Source organism: Rhinatrema bivittatum, chromosome 1 (assembly GCF_901001135.1).
Source record: "Rhinatrema bivittatum chromosome 1, aRhiBiv1.1, whole genome shotgun sequence".
Taxonomy (NCBI): Eukaryota; Metazoa; Chordata; class Amphibia; order Gymnophiona; family Rhinatrematidae; genus Rhinatrema; species Rhinatrema bivittatum.
In genome coordinates, this window is record NC_042615.1 from 805,956,266 (window position 1) to 805,977,458 (window position 21,193).

At 43.8% G+C, this 21,193-nt stretch overlaps 1 protein-coding gene across 5 annotated transcripts in view; it reads right to left on the reverse strand.

The window, feature by feature from the left end:
* Nucleotides 1-21,193, reverse strand: part of KIAA1328 (KIAA1328 ortholog) — a 689,482-nt gene that overhangs the window by 455,664 nt on the left and 212,625 nt on the right. The gene's annotated exons all lie outside the window — the stretch shown is intronic.

The window sequence follows — 21,193 nt, forward strand, 5'->3', positions numbered from 1 at the left end:
TAGCTTGGCAGATATCGACAGGAGACAACTGACTAAGCTCCACCCATGACACTGCCTGAGCCCTAGTGGAATGAGCCCTATCCTGAGTAGGAAATGGCTTTCCAGCATCTACATATGTGGCCGTGACCACCTCCCTAATCCAACAAGCTATGGTAGCCTGCAAAGCCGGAGCACCCTGTTTATGCCCGTCATGGAGAGCAAACTGGCGATCCGTCTTTCAAAAACACTGAAAGATCTCCAGATACCGCATAACAAGATATTTAACATCCAAGGAGCATAAAAGGTGAAACTCTTCCACATCCCTGACCTTATCCAGGGATGGCAAGGAGATGGACTGATTCAAATGAAAGTCCAAGACTTTCCTTGGGCAAGAAGGATGGAACAGTTCGCAGCTGTATCGCCCCCGGAGTCCCCCGAAGGAACGGCTCCCGACAAGACAATGCTTGCAGCTCAGAAATCCAACATGCAGGACATATAGCCACCAGGAACAGTCTTCAAAGTCAACAACCATAAGGAAAGACTACGCAGTGGTTGGAATGTAGGGCCCGCCAAAATGTCCAGCACCAAATTAAGACTCCATAATGGAACTGGTAACCTCAAGGGTGGCCTAAGGTGCTTCACTCCCTTCAAAAAAACAGGCCACATCAGGATGAGATGAGAAGGAAACACTATTTACCAGGCCTCTGAAACAGACAAGAGCCGCAACCTGCACCTTCAAGGAATTAAGGGCCAAGCCTTTATTCAATCCACCCTGCAAAACATCCAGAATGAAAGGGATCTTAACTGAATGAGGAAGAACACCCCGATCCTCACACCAGGCCTCAAAAACTCTCCAAACCCACACATAAGCCAAGGAAGTGAAGAACTTGGAGCGCGGAGCAAAGTGGCAGTCGCCGCAGAGGAATAACCACGCTTTAACGGGCGAGCCCTCTCAAGGGCTAAACTGTAAGACAGAATTAAGACAGATCCTCGTGAAGAACCGTTCCCTGCTGAAGCAGATCCATGTGTGGCAGAAGATGAAGGGGGACCTCCACCAGGAGTCATCACAAATCCGCATACCATGGACGCCTGGGCCAGTTCGGCACCACCAGGAATACTAGCTCCTGTGGATTTCGATATCTTGCAAATTATCCTGCTCAGCAAGGGCCACGGAGGAAAGCATAAAGTAATCTGTCTTCCGGCCAGACTGTACAAGAGCGTCTATTCCCAGGGACCATGGATCCCTCCTGCGACTGTAGAAGCGAGGAACCTTCGCATTTTGAGAAGTTGCCAGCAGGTCTAAAAATGGAAGACCCCAGCAATTCACAATCATCTGAAACACCTCAGCTGACAACACCCACTCTCTTGAGTCCAGACTCTCCCTGCTGTGAAAGTCCACTCTTACGTTGTCCTTTCCTGCAATGTGAGAGGCCGAGATCATCTGCAGATGATCTTCCACCCATTCCATTAGCTGGTCTATTTCCTGTGACACTAGCTGGCTCTTGGCTCCTCCCTGGCGCTTGATATAGACCTCCGTTGTTGCGTTGTCTAACATCACATGAACCGCTTGATTCCGCAGCCTGTGGCTAAACTGCAAGCAAGCCAGCTGTACTGCCTGGGCCTCCAGCCGATTGATGTTCTAGCAGGACTCCTCGGCATTCCAGTGCATCTGGGCCATTAACTCTAGACAGTGAACCCCCCCAACCATGGAGACTCATCTGTTGTGAGTACCAACCAGGCCAGAGAGGACAAGGGAACTCCTTTTCTCAGATGATCCTCCTGCAACCACCACTGGAGGCAGGAGCAGATTTCTATTGACAAGTGGAGCTGAACCGTATAATCCTGAAACTATGGGTTCCAATGAGATAGCAGAGAGTGCTGAAGAGGATGCATATGCACTCTTGCCCATGGCATCACTTCCAGGGTAGCTGCCATGAAACCGAGTCTCTGTAGGTAGGACAACACCATCGGGCATATGGTATTCAGCAACTGACGGACTTGAGACATCAATCTCTGCATCCAAACTTCCAGTAGGAAACCTCTGCCCTGTCCCGTGTCGAACCGGACCCCCAGATACTCTGAAGACTGGGATGGTAGAAGATTTCTCTTAGTCAGGTTCACCACCCAACCGAGCTCCTGCAATAAGGAGATCACCTTGTGTGCAACCAGGCGGCTCTCTTCCTGAGACTTGGCTTAAATCAGTCAGTCGTCCAAATTCAGGTGCACCAGGATTCCTTCTTTTTGCAAGGCTGCCGCTACCATCACCATAATCTTGGAAAATGTTCTGGGAGCGGTGGTGAGACCAAAAGGCAATACCCAAAACTGATAATAGCACCCCGACACCGCAAAGTGTAGAAAGCGTTGGTGTTCCAATCGGATTGGAATATGAAGGTAAGCCTCTGACAGATCCAAGGAGGTCAGAAATTCCTCCGACTGCATTTCCATTGTTACAGAGTGTAAGGCTTCCATTCGAAAATTAGTCACCTTCAAGTGATGGTTGACCCTCTTGAGATCCAAGATGGAATGAAAGGAGTCCTCCGTCTTGGGCACAACAAATGGAATATCGCCCCATACTTTCTAGAGACGTGGGCACTGGAACCACAGCCCTCAGTCTGAGAAACCTTTGAAGCGTGAACTCCACTGCCTGCTTCTTCTGCGGGTTGTGGCAAAGGAACACCATGAACACATCCTGAGGAATACTGCGAAATTCCAGTGCATACCCTTTGCGTATCACCTTCAGGACCCACTGGTCCTACGTGATCTCAACCCACCTCCGATAAAAGAGACAGCAACGTCCCCTTATTTCCTGTTCTGGAAGGTGGGTCAGCAAACCTTCATTGGGAAGCTCGGGAAGGTCCACCACCCGAGCCCGCTTCTCTCTTGGGCTGCCAGAGACGAAAGGACTGATACCTCCTGAAAGGCAGAGTCCACTGAAAGGTCATCCTTCTATAGGGATGAAAATGCCTGGAGCCCCGGAAATGACGACTCATACCAAAAGGGCGCTGTAACTGTTTCTTATCCTTTGACAACCGAGTCACCGGAGACTCGCCCCACTTACTGGCTAGTTTCTCCAACTTGCTCCCAAACAAGAGCGAGCCTTTAAAGGGCATCTTGGTAAGACAGGCTTTGGAAGCTGTCTCAGCTGACCAATTTCGCAACCAGAGTTGACACCTGGCCACTATCTCTGAAGCCACTCCTCTGGCTGAGGTTCAGACCAAATCACAGACTGCATCTGCTAAAAAGGCAGTAGAGGGCTCCATAACTACTCTGGAATTTCCTCCAAACTCATCAACCTCCTGAGAGAAAAGCAGACAAGATCTCTAGGGCGCAACAGGATACAATCTGTAAATTCATCGTCATTGCCTCAAAGGCTTGCTTAAGAATTGCCTCAATCCTTATCATGTACATCCTTCAAGGCCGCTCCTCCCTCTATGGGGATAGTCGTCCACTTAGACACGGCACATACCAGAGCATCCACTTTGGGAAAACGCAAATGCTCCCTCACAGCCCGTTCCAGGGAGTACAGGACTTCCAATGTCCGACCCCCTTTAAAAATTTGCCTCTGGGGCATCCCATTCCAGGTGAATCAATTCCTGGATGGTATCCATCACTGGGAAAAAACAAGAGGCTTTATATAAGGAAACCAAAATGGGATTCCTTCCTCGGCTCTGACATAGCATCTGAACCAGAACACCCAGCTGTTTCAAGGTCTTGGAAATCAGGGTCGGCAGTTCATCTCTATGAAAGAACCGTTCAATACAGTTCCAGCCCTGGAGGAATTTCCCCATCTTCCAGGGAATCCAGATCAACCTCATCATCAATGCCATCCGGATTCCTGTCAGGAACTCCCACAGGGAGCTGGAAAGAGCCCCGGTGCTTAAGCATAGGGCTGGAAGAGGGAGGAGCAACCAGCTGAGGGTCCGACTGGACAGAAATGGGGGAAGCAGAGGACTGCACCTGAAGAAAGGCTTGTAAGCCTTGAAAAAATTCCACCCAAGAAAAAACACCCAGGTCCAGACCAAGCCAAGAAGGAATTGGAGCTGGTCCCACAGAACTGCCCTCACCAGCGGAGGAGCCAGTTAGAGGAGAATGGGAAGAGCCAGGCTTAGCAAAATCCGAGGAAGACAACTCTCCCTGAGCATCTAAGCAGCGCTGACACAGTTTAGAAGCCAGCTCAGGCTGAGAAGACCTAATATGACAGGCAATACAAATAGGAAGACGCTTAGGTTTCTTGCTTACCAGCACCATCGCTGCAGTAAACGTGCATTGGAATGTCTTGTGCTCAAAAATGAAATGCGCCCAAAAAATAAGCGTCTAGAAGAAAACACAGAAAGGTGCATGTACAACTTATGCACAACTTAAATGCATAAAAAAGTTTGTGCGCCGTAAAAAGCGCACGCAAAAACGGAGCACACAACACGTGCAGAGAGCCAGCACACTGATGGCCTATACAGGGCAGAACATCATGCACAAGAGCGCGCAAAAACGGCCACTGTGGCCTACCACATGATGTGCAAGAAAAAAGCCTAAGTGCGGAGCCTAGTCCACCGGGGTCTGCTCAACTCACCAGGATGCCCAGTTCCCCAACCCCAATGGGAGTAGGAATGAACATCGGCACGGCACGCTGATTCAGGTAAAAAAAAATTTTTTTTAAACCTTACCTGAACTCCATGCTTACCAGCTGAGTACAAAGATGGTCTCCAGCTGCGAGGGGAGAGGGCATCTGCCATCACCACTACACTCTGTCTCCTGCACCCACTGCCTTTCAATTGAACTAGCAGCTAAGTCCACTTCGGGAAACCCAGCTACTGGACAAAGGCACACCTCTGAGGGATCACGGAAATCGCCTCAGGAATTCTCAACTGGGGGAGGGACCTTTAGGTATCACCGCAGGAGCGTGGGGCTTTCTTTTCCTGAATTTAGAATTTCAAATTTCTCCTTTCAAAAACCTCAATGCAATCCCCATAGGGAGATGCACATCCACCATCTGCTGAAGATGGAGCATACTGGCAGGCTGGGGTTGCTGCAGGATTATGTATACTGTGATGTCAGCTTTCTCCGTCTCCATCTGCTGGCAGGGGAGCATAAACCCACTGGTCCTGAGTCCATTTGTCTACAAACTAAGAAAGCAAGTAATTTCTAATCCAGTTCATCAGCTGAAGTCCCATCTCCAGCCTACCCAACTTCTTTATTGTCTCCTCCCATTACCAGAATAACTGGCCTGCAATTCTCAGCTTCTTCCCTGCTCACACTCAGGGAACGGGAATTACATTTAGCCTTCTCCATTCTGCTGGAACCACTCCTGTTTCTAACAAACAACTGTCAGTGATGCTGTCACAGCATCTTTTGCCTGCTTCCTGCTGCTTTTCTGGATATTTTTCCATGTTCTCATTTTCTGATCCATTGTAAAATGCTAATCTTTTGGCTCTCACCACTTAATGCCAGCGCATTTTAAAAACAAGATACTCACCTTTGTGTGGTTACAATTTTTGCACTCAACTACTCTGTCCTGTTATCAAGAGACCCAAGGTATTCACCCAATGAAGCATTAGAAACATGTTCTCCCATTTGTGACTATCAGGCAGAATACTGCCCCCTTAGATATGGCTACTGGTACTAGTTTTCTGAAGGTCACCCCCTTAATGAGGTCCAGGATCTCCCTGCTCTGAGCTATGGTAGCAACTGGGATACAGCAAATATTTAAAACAAAATACAGTCTATGTAATTTTACTTGCTAGGAATGTATAAAATCACAGTGTGAGAATCTAGTTTTATATTTATATAATCATTCCTTCAGCTCCCTATTCAAAAACTAGAGATAAGGTTTCATCTATACATAACATAATATTCACACTATTTGGAATTGTTAGTGTAACGTGTATCCATGTATACTGAGGGACGAAAAGTGTTCTTTGAATGGCTAATGAATCTACTTTCTAACGTTTATTTTATTTTATTTGTAAGCTTTTATATACCGAAGTTTAGCGAAAGGCCTTCACTCCGGTTTACAGGTATAACAACGTATTACAGTCGAAACACAACTGGTATAACAACAGATACAGATAGGTTATCACATCGGATACAAATAGGTTATATATAATAGCTTATATAGCAACAGATTGGTTATAGCATCAGTTACAGAGAGATTAACTATTACGTTCATAATTGTGGGGGGTGATGTGGGCTTTCCATTCGTATTTGTGGGAGGTGACGTTGATCGTGTGAATGATTAGCCGATCCCGTCTAATCAATGGATAATCAAAAACATTTCATGTGACATCACAAACTGTGCATTAAAATCAAATCTTTAAAAATCAATCAAAATTGTTCTTATTATACCAGCTCATGCCTTCCTTGGACTTTATAGAACCTCTCATATGCTCAAATCATTCAATCACTTTGCTCTGGAGTGCAACAGAGGTATACTGTAATTTTCATGTAAAGTAGTACCTGTTCTATTATTTCATGTTATTGAATGAAACAAAATGTGTGTATATACATACATATATATAAATATATGTATGCAGACACATGCATACATACATAATTAAGTCAATACAAGATATACTATATATTTTTTAATTTTTATTTGATTTATATTCTTCCTTCAAGCCATTTCAAAGCAGATTACATTCAGGGACTGTAGGTATAAAAGGAAGATCTCTGTCCCAACAACCCTACAGTCTAAGTAGGAGAAAAGGATAGCACATTAACAATCAATAGGATGATAAGACAGTAACGCAAGTGGTGGAAACGTGAAGGATGACAGATTGCTCTACTTATTCATTTAATTTTCTTTTGCAGTGAAAGGCAGTTGCTTGCAGCCTGCTACAACAATATTAATGTGAAAGTACAAGATAGCTTTTCAGTGCCATTTTCATTAGAATGTTTATTCTAGTAATGAGAAAGATGTATTCAGAGCAGAGATGGCTTGAACAGCAGCAAAAATACTTAACAAGCACGATCCAAAACTGAACACTGGGAGGTTAAAAGTATGTAAATACAGTGCAGATAATACCTCTCAACCAATATCAATTCATCAGGGATATATGGAGCCAGCCCCGATTGTTGAATTCTCAACCTCAAGCATTCTAAAGTTTGTAATCTGCATTTTTATCGCTGAAGCAGGAGGCCATGTACCAGAATGCTAAGGAAGAGAAGTTTAAAATTCAGCACTGACTCAGAATCCCTGATGGATCTGGACTTCAATTGGATGTCTATGTAAAACACAAGGCAGCCTCCACAGCTTGGCAGCAGACCCCCTTCGATACCGCCGGCATTGTAAATGAGATCTCCTTGGGCTTTTGGGAGCAATGGCTGAGGGATGGAATATGCTCATGCTATATGGGTGAGCGGTAATGCCAATGACAGCAGCACTGACATGTTCAAACTCACAGGCAGCTTCCTTTCCAGCTCTTACTAGGCTAGAGATTTGGATCACCCTAAGTCAATCAGAAGGCGATGAGAATGGCACTAAGGAAAGCCATGGTTTTTAATATAACCAACCTGGTTTGTCACCTTCTAGCCAACAGAATCCCCCCCGTGGAACCTTAGAAATGTGCCATACTGTCTTCTCTGTACTTAACTTCGTACCAGCTATTCAGCTCTTGAACACTGTGTCCAAGTTTTTAATGGAAAGAAAAGCAACATATGAACAAAAAATAACTAGAACAGAGTGAAACATGAGGGAAGACAGAGACACAGAGGCTTGCTGTTATACTACTAAATGATACATCTTTCATGCAAAGACGCTGCTAACACATTCCCATTCTGTTTGAAGGGAAATTAAATTTACATTCTTTGGGAATGTGGTATCATAATTAGTTCATGCCTTGATTACTCTTTCAAATGACGGCTGCATCTAGTACATACCAATTAGTTTTTAAAGTTACGGCTACCGACTTTAAACATGAGCAACACCAGTGTAAGCTGTGGAAAAGTTAGAGGGAGCAGAGCTTTGACTTTGCACTGCTCATTCTATATAAAGGACATCGAACACAAATCTTCCTCACTCCCATCTGGTAGCATTAAGAGCTCAAGAACTCATTAGTGATTTCTTCATCAAGGTAGAAGTCAATGTTCCCTCTAAGGACTGGGTTGCAGTGAGCAAAAATGTTTGGTTACATTATCCTGTGAGCACTACTTTCTTTGATGCAAGAAGCCTATCAATTTTATGCTCACAGCAACCCAGTCCTTAGAGGGAGCATTAGTTAAGTCCATCCCAGTCACCTTATCTATTAACTGCAGTTACAGTAATAAAATATGTGAATAAAATAGGATTTTCTGCAAGAACATTCAAAACCATTTTCTGCAGGCAAGTGAAATGAATAAAGAGCAAACTTCTGTTTACAACAGAAATGAGGATGAGAGGACCATAATGCTGTAAAAGCCAGTGATAAGTATCTATCATTTTCACAGCAGGAATTCAAGTTACACAAGAACTGGACCTTTAAAATACAGACAGACCCTCATCAAATATAAAACAGAAAGACCAAAAAGTATAAATAGAAACTGAGTACAGTTCTCAAGCCCAACAACAGAAAAACAGAATAATCATCTATCTTCGTAAATCATCAAGCAATAAAATCAAGAATTATAAAACTTCATTCATAATATTAAAACCATACTGATAAAAAGAATAAATATGTAAAAACTAATGAACATCCAATAATTTAAAGAATTTGCATAAATTTATATTTATCAAACACCAATTAAATATTTCAATATATCTGAAATAAAATCCAATAATTTAAAACTATTCTAATATTTCTCAATACAAAAAAAATATTTCAAAACAACAGAAACATCAAATTATAACAATAATTAAAACTAATAAGGATTACAAAATCTCCTGCTCTCCATACCTGGGATCTTTTGATTTCCAGTCACCTTGAGATTGTCATGGATTGAGGGAGATAGTACCAAACAAACTTTATCTTTATCACTAACACATTCATTCTCTCATATACTCCCTCTCATATATACATTCCAATGCTCTCACACACACTGGGGCAGATTTTTAAAAAGTACACACGCGCGAACAAAAGTACACTGGATTTTAAAAGATACTCGCGGGGTCGGCGTGCGCAAGGCTGCGCAAAATTGGCGGCCAGCACACGCCGAGCTGTGCAGCCTGCCTCGGTTCCCTCCGAGGCCGCTCCGAAATTGGAACGGCCTCGGAGGGAACTTTTTTTGTCCCCCCCCCCCCACCTTTCCCTCCCTTCCCCTATCTAACCCACCCCCCAGCCCTAACTAAATCCCCCTCCCCTACCTTATTTCGTTGAGTTTCGCCTGTCTCTGGCAGGCGTAACTTGCGTGCGTCGTCGGCTCCCTGCCCCGGCACAGGCCGCTGTACCGGAGCACTCGGCCCCACCCCCGGACTACCATCACGCCTCCAGCCCTGCCCCCTGACCACCGCCACGCCTCTGGACACGCCCCCAAACGCCGCGCCCCCCCCCCAACATGCGCATCCCGGGGCTTTGCGTGCACCGGCGACCTATGCAAAATATGAGCGCCAACGCGCAAGTGCCCTGCACACGTAAATCCGGCAGGATTTACGCACGCAGGGCTTTTAAAATCTACCCCATTATGTGTATGGGTGTACATGCCTCTGAGAACCTATATATGACACATAGGGGCGGATTTTAAAACGAGCGCGAATAGCCTACTTTTGTTTGCGCTCCAGGCGCAAACAAAAGTATGCTGGATTTTAGTAGATACGCGCGAAGCCGCGCGTATCCGCTAAAATCCTGGATCGGCGCGCGCAAGGCTATCGATTTCGTATAGCCGGCGCGCGCCAAGCCGCGCAGCCTACCCCCGTTCCCTCCAAGGCCGCTCCGAAATCGGAGCGGCCTCGGAGGGAACTTTCCTTTGCCCTCCCCTCACCTTCCCCTCCCTTCCCCTACCTAACCCACCCGCCCGGCCCTGTCTAAACCCCCCCCTTACCTTTGTCGGGGGATTTACGCCTCCCAGAGGGAGGCGTAAATCCCCGCGCGTCAGCGGGCCTCCTGCGCGCCGGGACGCGACCTGGGGGCGGGTCCGGAGGGCGCGGCCACGCCCCCGGGCCGCCCCGGGCCGTAGCCACGCCCCCGGAACGCTCCCGACACGCCCCGAAAACGCCACACGGTTTGGGCCCGCCCCCGACACGCCCCCCGACACGCCCCCTCCGAAAACCCCGGGACTTACGCGAGTCCCGGGGCTCTGCGCGCGCCGGTAGGCCTATGTAAAATAGGCTTCCCGGCGCGCAGGGCCCTGCTCGCGTAAATCCGCCCGGTTTTGGGCGGATTTACGCGAGCAGGGCTCTGAAAATCCGCCCCATAGGTTCTCACATACATGCTCTCACACACACATGCACAGACTCTTACAGACATACAACACACACAGGATCTCACACAGACATACATTTTTGCACACAGGTTCTCACACAAAGAAGCACACAGGCTCTCACAGAGACATGCACACAGGTACTCACTCACACAGACTATCAGAGACATGCACACATGTACACAGGCTCTCAAAAGCATGCATACAAGCTCTCACACAGAAACACAGTCATACACAGGCTCTTACACAGATATGGACACATACAAATGCGCACAGGCTCCCACACACACATAAACAGAAGTGCACACACGCTCTTAGAAAGACACACACACAGGCTTTCACACACACACATGCATACAGGCTCTCACATACACACATAGCCGCTTCTTTGCCTCGAGCTGCACTACGGCCCTGCTGGGCTTCCTGCGCTGGGGAAGAAAAGCTGAGAGCAGGCGCATATATGTGTAGCTTAGAGGGAACATTAGTATAAGTGCTGGAAAAGAAATATCCCCAGGGCTAAGCTCCTCCTTTCAGTCAGTAGGCAAAATGACTGAAAATGGTCCGACTGGCTTCCAAAGCGGCATCAGCTATAACTTTCTATTGTAGTCATTATTAAACATCTTTTAATGATGGTGGTGGTGGTGGTGGTGATTTGCCCCATATGCTACCTACACCTTGCGCCTGAAAGTATAAAGCAAACAATGATAAAGTAGCAATTAAATGTGGATGCTCAAGGTCCCTGGGAGAAATACAATAAAACTGTTGCAGGCAGTTGTGGCCCTTTATACTCTGTCCTAATTATGAAGGACACTTGGTTAAAGACAATGACAGAAAGCAGGCATTAGAATAAAGGCAAAGGCTTTCACTAGCTAGAACATGTATAAAAATCCTCTTCAGCAGAGAATGGATCTGGCCCACTCATAAACGTGCAAGAGAAAGGACTTAGCAAGGCCGGAAGACCACGCTCCTTCAGAAACCTATGATGGGAAATCACACACAGGAAATTTAAAATGATGAATTTTTATTGCCCTGATCAGTTTTCAATGGATAAAGATCCTCTTTCTCTGACACTGCAGGGGAGGGGAAAACCTGTCTGCAGACCTGGAACCAGGGGCTCCTTCCACTGGGGAACAGCAACTGCGATGGGGCCCAAGGGAAGTCATGCAAAATCAACAAAAGGTCCAAAAGCAGATTTTGTTCTGAAATCAAAAAAATACATTTACTGCAAGTTCCAAGTTCAAAAGCCACAAGAACAGAAAAAGTAAATGGAAAACGGAAGTAAGTTTCTCAGTCAAATCACCTATAATCTTCCCAGGTGTTACTCACAGTTCCTCTTCACACAATACTTAATCATAGTCCAAAAAGATTCCTCCCATTAAGGTCTTCCTCTTCTTTAAGACACCAAGGAAGAACAGAAAATGAGGAAACTTATCTTCTTACAATACTTCAACTATGGGCTTCCTGGTATCCCCATAGACTTTGGGGTCCTTATCTTCCTGGATGGTCCTCAACTGTATTGGAGGATAAGGACTCTACTGCTCCTCCAGCAAACTTCCTCAGCAGAGCTCTAGCCTTGAACTCCTCAAGAGCTAAGTTCCAAGACTGTAAGCACCTTGTTCTCAGAAATCTCTCAACTCCTCCTCTGGCCTCATGAGAAGCACTATACCAAACCTCCTCAGACCCATTCCCTTTGGGGAAAGGTGTCCACCACATATTATCTAAGCTCCCACCTACTTACATCTTCCATTGCTGGAACGATCTCCCTTGAATAAACATAGTTCCTTTCTAGTGAGCCCTAGAGGGGTTTAAACTTATAAATTGCCCAATCCAGAAAATCTCCAGGTGATGTACAATAAAAAAAAAAAAAAACCAAACACACAAAATAAACAAATAAATACAATATAATAAAACAAAGGCCATACCAAAACGCAATCCTAAAAAAATTGAACACAGAAAAGCAACAAAATCAATCTGACAGAAATAAAAAGGACTGCTCAGTCTTTCACTCAGGTTTGGCTAAAGAGCCAGGCCTTGCAAAGCTTCCTGAACTGTGTTAAAGAAGAAAAGTGTTCTAAAGCACTGGTCCACAGCAGGAGAAAGTTTTTATTTACTCATGGCTCGAACTTCTAAAAGAAGCATTGTATTAAACATATCATCAATATTTAGGGCAAAATTATTCAGTGCTTTATTGACCATGAAAAGGATTTTAAACTTGGCTCTGAAGGCCAATGCAATAATTTTAATGGCAGGAGTAATGTGATCATAGATTCTCATAATGGTGAATGGAACATACTCTGAAGAGAGAACCATGTTAAGTTGAGTGCCACAAGGATCTGTTTTGGAACCAGTTGTGTTCAATATTTTTGTGAGCGATACTGCGGAAGGGATAGTTTATTTGCGGATCAAACTAAGATCTGCCACAGAGTGGACATACCTGAAGGAGTGGAGAGACTGCAAAGTGATTTACGAAAGCTTGAAGAGTGGTAAAAAAAACTTGGCAGCTGGGATTCAATGGCAAAAAGTGCAGCGTCACGCATCTGGGGTGCGGCAATCCAAAAGAGCTGTATGAGATGGGGGTGAAGGGCTGTTGTGCATGGACTGGGAGAGGGACCTTGGGGCGATAGTGTCTGGAGATCTGAAGGTGGCAAAGTAACAAGGCAATAGCTAAAGCCAGAAGAACGACGGGCTGCATTAGAGAGAGGACTAAACAGTAAGAAAAAGGAGGTGATAATGCCCTTGTACAGGTCCTTGGTGAGGCCTCGCCTGGAGTACTGAATTCAGTTCCGGAGACCGTATATCAAAAAGGATAGAAAAGGGACAGACTGACGACCAAAATGATGCGGGGTCTCTATTGGAAAACGTATGAGGAGAGGCTGAAGGATCTGAATATGTACACCCTGGAAGAGAGGAGGTGCAAGGCAGATATGATGCAGACCTTCAGATACCTGAAAGGTTTTGGGTTTTTTTAAGTGTGCTCCTTGAACCTTTTCCATAGGAAAGCAAACAGTAGAACTAGGGATATGATATGAACCTTCAGGGGGATGACTCAGAACCAACATCAGGACATATTTATTCACAGAGAAGGTGGTGGATGGCTGGAATGCCCTTCCGGAGGAAGTGGTGAAGAGAAATTGGATTCAGATGACAACCAACACAGGCCCTGACTTTTATAGTCTGGGGTACTGATACGTAGACATAAGGGAAAAAGCACAGGACTGCTTCTATGGCCAAGTCCATAAGCAAGCACTTTCTGGATTTTCATGAAGACTCACCCAGTAAAAATGTTGCTAGCAGTAAATTTTTTATGGGTTATCATAATGCTTGTGAATAACTGCACGGAGTGGCAGCTGCTACCCTTAAGAGAAACATGGGGGTAATCTGTATGGCATGGCAGAAGCTTGATGGGCAGACTGGATGAACCATTAGGTCTTTTTCTGCCTTCATTACTATGTTACAAGAACAGAAAACAAATTCAAAAATGCATAGGATGAACATTGTGGATTCCTAAAGGCTACAGCTGGAAATTATGAAAAGGGTGCATTGGAGTTAACCAGCATTGAGCGGCAGCTACTAACCCTAATAGAAAGCATGAGGATTACTACCCTTAACAAATTAGCTTACATGACTTTGACACAAAAGCAGCATTGCTCTCTGCTTCAATGGCGGGGGCAGGGGGAGAGGGAAGGGGACTTGGATTCAGATGACAGCCAACACTGGGCCCTGACTTTTATGGTTCAGGGCACTGATACGCAGACATTAGGGAAAAATCGCAGGACTGCTTCCATGGACAAGTCCAAAAGCAAAGCATGTGCAAGCTACAGCATTGTATGAATTCTCAAGAAGGATGCGCACCTTGTAAAAATGTTGCTAGCAGTAATTTTATTATGGGTTTGACAGTTTCTTGGTTTTGTTTGTTAATATTACTGCTCTTAACATAAGACTTGGGAGTAATCTGCATGGGGCGACAGTTACTACCATAAGAACATTGCTGGGCAGACGAGATAGACTTTTTGGTCTTTTTCTGCCGTCATTATTATGTAACAAGCCTAACAAAAGGCAAGCTGCGCTGTTCTGCACTAACTGAAGATGACCTAACTAGTTCTGAGGCAAGCCCATATAAAGTGAGTTACAATAATAATCCAAGCAACTCAACACCAAAGCATGGATCAAAGTAGTCAGATCATCCTTTTCAACAAAAGGACAAGGATGATGTACATGGCAAAAGTAAAAAAAAAAAAAAGAGATGCTTTAAGAACACTACTAATGTGAACTGTGGAAAGTTAAGTAAGAATCTAAAAAATCATCCCCCAAAGTTTTTATCTCATCACTTGGGACAACTGATCCATCTGTTATGATCACCTAAGGAGGAAGGTAAGCCATAGCTGGATCTCACAACCAAAGAACCTTATTTTTAAGATGGTTCAGACTAAGCTTGTTAGCATTCAGCCAGACCTGTAGCTCACACCAACAATAATCAAGTTTTGCCACTTGCGCCATGTGACTTTTACCCAAGATACAGTAAATCTGAATGCCGGTGTACTTATGCTTCATTCTGCTCTTCTCATATTGTGATATATGAAAAATGAGCACTGTCTAGACTATTTCTATGCATACAGAACTTTACAGTAGATTAGTCTATGAACTCTACACCACAATAAGCTTAACTATAAAACTATGTGTGATAAAACTACCCATGTAAGTACCTTGGTACAATTGGTCATGAACTACTTCGCTAAATAACTGTCTAATGATATATTGTAACCGAACCTTTGACGGCACCTGTTAGAATGTACTATAGTACACTTACGTACATTAAATATGTGCCTACATGTAAACCGTTGCAATGGTATTTAAACTTAGCAACGGTATAGAAAGGTTTTTAAATAAATAAATAAATACCTGCCTTAGAGAAACACAAAATATGAGTGCAGATGATGACAGTAAGACCTATTTAGACCACACAATTTACTTTTTGGTGCAGTGCCATGACATAGACCCTACTTGATCTCTGACATTCCTTGACATTTTTGCAACAAAGGATCCTTTTTGCTTATTTCAGGCCTTTTTCATCATCATTGTCTATTTATGACAAGCTTCTTAAAGCAAGTTACAAAGAAGGATTATGTATAGTACAACAGTAGATTATATAAATTGGTACAGTAGACATATTAAAGAGATAAGCATTATTCTATTTATTTAGAGCTTTTATATACCGTCATTCCAAGTGAGAATCACTAGATCACAACTGTTTACAGCGTAAACATTCACAATTATAAGTGACCAGACAAAGGGAAAAAACACATCTTGAATGCTAATTGAGGCATGGTTCACAGGTAAGAGTAGGAGATAGTAAAGTCTCTTCATACAATTGGTTTCATAACTATAATTTTCGTGGGAATCATTCTATTGGAGTTTGTTATATAGATATAATGGATTTGAGAAATCAGACGGTTTATTTTAATATGGGATTATGTAATCAGACAGTTTATGTTACATGTGTTTTGGAACATTACAAGTGGGGTCACTGGGTGTAGTGTTGTGCAGTAGTCCAGTTAGCTAGGATGGTAAGGAGCATTGACATTTAAGTGCAATACAACTTAATTAGCTGGAGTTAAATATGATACAGTGCAGTTTGCTTAAAATCCAGTCTCACAGGGTTCCAAACTGGGGAGAGAGGATTACAGAATGTGATCCTTATGGTTAGGTTTGCATTGTATAGAGGGGCAGGTGCCTTACTATATAGGGAATGCATAGGGTTTGTGAAGTAGATTATCTAACCTGCATCAGAAAGCCAGTGCTTGCAGTATGCACGGGATTGAGGGGTATCTCCAGCTGAAGATCGGATCACAGACTGTAATCAAAAGCTGCTTCCAAAAGCCAGGTTTTCAACAATCTTCTGATAGTAGGTCCACGGCAAATCAAATGTGGGGTGGCAGAATGTTCCACAGAGCTGGGCTTGGTCCGGGAAAGGTTCACTTCCTTGGGTTGACGAAGCACATTGTTTTGGGGGACGGCACTACTAGGTGGAGTTTATGTCAAGGAGCAAGTGGGTGTGTGATTGAGGTTAGACAGCTGTGAGGTAGGCTGGTGCAAAACCTTTGAGTGTTTTCTATCCTGTTCCTTTTTTTGTCTGCACCACTTTCACCAGAAGCTTGTTCCATAAAACCACCTCGCTTTCTGTGAAGAAATACTGTATTTTCTGATGTTATTACTGAGTCAACCCACTTGGAGCTTCATACCATGACCTCTCCTTCTAAAACTTTCTATCTACTGAAAAATACTTGTCTCTTCTGATTAGTTATACCGTTTGGGTATTTAAGTCTTTATCATATCCTCCTTCCTCTCTCCTCCAGGTAACATATTTAGACTCTCAAGTCCCATCTCATAGGGCTTTCAGAGCATAATCTGCACTATTTTGGTAGCCCTTCTCTGTACCACCTCTGCTCTATCTAGAAGACCTCTTCCCCAATCAAACACATTTCTCTTTTCCTCTGTGCGGATGCATACACACACACATATATATATACTGTACATATACATACACACGCACATACATGTACACACATGAATATCATTTGTATATTTGTCTGATGAAAAAGGGTCATAACAGATGCCAAAACTGTAAAGGTACAGATGACAGTCTGTCAGAAGCCAAAATAAAAACAATTTAATCAATTAGGGAAAGTCTGCAAAGATGACTTCTGGAATGCTATCCAACAGGGGTGGGAATGGAGAAAATGTAGAGTGTGGAGTTTAAGTAGGGTGTGTGGCGTTGTATGTGTGTTTGAGTATAAGGGATTGTGTGCCTGGAGGGATGAATGTCTGTGTGAAGTGGGTGTATTTTGGGGGTAGTAGTTTGGGGTGTGGTGAGAAGGGTTTGTGGAGGGATTGTGCCAGTTTGTAAGTAGTGGGCATGGTTGTGAGGAGTGTTTGTGAGTGAGAGTTGGATGCATAGGGGTGCCTGGGGGTATGAGTGTGTGTGTACATGCAAGGGGATGGATGTGTGTCTTTGGGCATGTTTGTTGTTGGAAAGTGGGTTGTTCTGAGGACGAGTAATGTGTGGAAGGGTATGAAGTGTGTGTTTTATTGGGGATATGGATGTGCATGGAGATAGCGGGTTGTGGGGGTCTGAGGAAGATGTGTATGCATAATGGTGTATATCAGGAAGAGGGGATGAATTAAGAAACCGTGACAGTGCATATGAGTGTGGGTGTGTAGGAGGATGAAGAACCTATGGATGTGTAGGGGTATGTGTGACAGCGAGTATGCAGGAGTGGGTGTCTGCGAGTGGTGAATGGGTGTGTGTATAGGGGGTGTGGGAGCAGGTTTGGAGGTGGTTGATGTGTATGTGTGGTAGGGATGGGTAGGTGTGTACTTTGGAAATGTGGAGGAGGTGGTTTTAAAGGTGCCTTTTGATGCCAGCCTGCGCCAGCTGCCTCAGTTATTCTTCCCTGTCTCTGCTTGCCTGTATGGCTCTGTGAGAAAGTGCTGGAAGCTTTTAGAACAGAGAACTGGTCAACATTCTACAGCTCCTAACTGCTTTCCGTAGGAAAAAATGAGCAACTTTTGCTTTAGAGGCTCAGTTCTCCAACGTTTCGGGGATTTTGCACTTGACTGAGATATTAACGTTTTCTTCCTGCATACAAGTCTGGTGAATCTCTCTGTTACTTTTTGGGAGAGTTATTGAGCCTACAGAGTGACCGCACTGTTACTTTTTATATGTTTCTTTCCAACATTGCATATGATGGAAAGCATGAACGTGCCACAAGGAAAATATATTCCAGTGCTTGTCATGGACTGGGGTGAAAATAATTCCTTTTGCCCTCGCCTGTTTGAAAGCTTTTGCAAATTCTAGATATTAAACGATGCACCCCAGTTGCATGCATGCTTACTTAAGAGCTGTGCTAGTAAAGCACACTGGAACCTTAGACAGGTGAAAGTTATTGCATACATTTAAAGAATTATTACACACACATTAGCCTCAGAAATTCTACCAGTAAATGCTATTCTTCAGCTACGACCCACAGCCATACTCCATAGTTATTACTACTGTGAGACTAACACAGGTTGGTGTCTCTCTATAAAAGAGAAAACGAAGCCACCGCCATTATCTAAAGAAAACATTCAGGATATTTATTACTGGACACAATGTCTGACTTACAGGGTTTCAGGTTTACTATCTGCCAACCTCTCATCCTACTGCAATGACAACATTGGGTGAAGTTGAGTGATAATACGTCAGACAAAACATCAGCTTAGCATGTTGCACACAAAGTTTTTGGGGAAAGGCTTTTGAAATGAGGCTTTAGGTCATTCCATAGACACAATTTTCTTTGAACCCTGTCGAACCATATGGAAAAAATAATTATGTTCCTTAACATCAGAAGCTCAGGAAGCTCCCAAGCCAATGTCATCACGAAAACTGCAAGCAAAGTTGAGTGAGAAAATGTTTAGCAAGTGTGTTCTCTATTAATGCCATATCTTAGTCAGGCACTGAAGTCCCAGCTGTACCATGCGTATAAACTGTTAAAGTATCCTGAATCTTTAGTGTACCGTGAAGGGAAAGCCAAGTGTCTGCCTCCAACTTATACAAAGTGCTCAGGCTAATTATATTTTTGAACATTTTCCTACAATGTTAGAGTGCAAAAGTGAAACAAATAAAAGGAACATTGCATAATTTAGCTGTCATTTTCTAGAACTGCTCATAATTGTAACCATAAAATGATAATATTCTACCATATGTGCAGCTACAAAATGAAATCTAATATTGGTCACTGTCTATAGAGAAAGCTTAATCTACCACTCCCTCTACTGGCAGTTCTAAAAATTGCAGAACATGCAAAACAAACACTGAAAAACTTACTAGAACATATCTATAAAAGTGAAAAATTCTATTACATACTTTTTGCCCTTTCCAATTTGGTCTGTAACCTCAATACTCATGCATGTATAAGACAAGAGAAATTGCACGACACTAATTTCCTGATTGCAGGTCTGGATGTCTTGTGCCTAGGATGATAACGTTCTTAGGGTCGCAACATTTTGCAACAGATCTTGGGTAACAGAACTCTATCACCTGTCCCACAAGATGGTCCAGCTGCACTTTCCACGGAGGGAAGCAGAGGTTTTCAGCCTCAGCGATTAGTGCAGGGCTAGGGAAGCTCCTGAAGGAATCAGCCTGTCTACTACCCTTGCAGTTTTCACTGTGTGAAATAAGCTGTAATACAAGGGTTAGGTCACCAAAATGCAACCATGGGCTCTCTTCCTTTCCTTCCTACAAAGGAAGGAGACAGCAGTGCCAGAGGTGCCCAGAGGAAGCAAGAAAATGCACAAAACAAGATAGATCTTAGGGTGCTCATATCTGATAACTTTAAGGTACAAAAGTGTGTAACAAGAGAGTGGTGAGAGCTGGATGAAAGTTAGGATGCATAGGAAGAGTGGTTGCCAGTAGAAATAATGAGATGATAATTTCCTGGTACAGCTCATCAGTGAGATCTTATTTGGAATGTTGTTTCCCAATTCTGGAGGCATTATCTATACAAGCGAGTAACATGAAATCCTTTCATTTGAAGATGACTTTCACCACGATCTACTGAAGTTTTGAGGTGGATTAGCAGGAACGTTCTTGAATGACAGGTAAGTTTACAGAAACTCCAGCTGAAGAGGGTGAAGCAAATAAAGTGTAAAGTCCAGTAAATGGTAAATGCAAATAATCACTTTTTGCCGTGAAACCTGGCTCGTGTCTGGGCTGGGTGCTTATCCTGTTTACCTCTTCTGGCAACAGTGTGCATCAGCCTTCACCATTGAAGATGCATTTTCGCTTTAAATAAAACCGTGATTATGTGCATTTACCATTTACTGGACGTTAAGCTTTATTTGCCTCAGCCTCTTCTGCTGTGGGTGTGCTATTTGCTGCTAGAGAAATTCCGGGTCATTCCATGGGAACGGTCGCCCAAGTGGCTAACATTCTTTCCTTACTCTGCTGTCTCTTTTCTGCTTCATGTGTAAAATGCTTAATCTCATGGTGTGCTGCCAATTAGTTGAGGTTGCTGCGCCACTGGTCACAGCCAACGGCTAGCTCCTCTCATTTATGTTGATAACTGTTTTTTGAGATACTGAATATGCTTAAAGTGTCTTTGTTGCATTTTCTCTCGCTGCCACTCTCTAGCCAATAATGAATTGAAGTAAAAAACGTCTTTAGGGAGTCAACAGCTGGTCACCGTCACACAATGTTCAACCCAACAGAGATGATGTTTTAGGATCATTGACTGAAAGCAGATGCCACTTGCTTCAGCCAAGCACATTGGTGTTTGAGTGGCATCTTTGCTGGTGCATTATTCAAAGCACCAATTTCATAAGGGTGCCTAATCCCTGCACCTTGGCACATTTAAGACATCATTCAAAGGCCTTCATGATCATCCACTACAACATAAGCAATCTAATAACTATCTCTGGTGACAGAATAGGCCACATAGGTGACAGAGCATCCAGGAAAGCTATAAAAAGGAGCTCCTTGAAGCCTGAGTTTTTATCCCATGAACAATTTGAAAGCTTAGGTACCCTGATATACAAAGCAAAACTGCAAGTTATTAGGACTGTCTGCTTTGGAACAGCAAATCTGTTCAAGCTTTGCTTAAAAAACTATTCAAGGAGGTCAGAGACAGAAATTATTGCTAAGTCATGAACTGTAGATGAAGAATAAAATATGACCATGTTGATGGACTTGCTGTAAAATTCAAAGTCCCATCACAAAAGAATAAATCACTTGGATGCTAGCAATCAAAATAAGCTGACCTGGGCACACAGGAACCAGGTCTGGATACTCTGTCCATCGGGGGGGTGGAGAGTGAATGGAACAGATCGAGTTGGATATGCTGCAATGAATGATGGC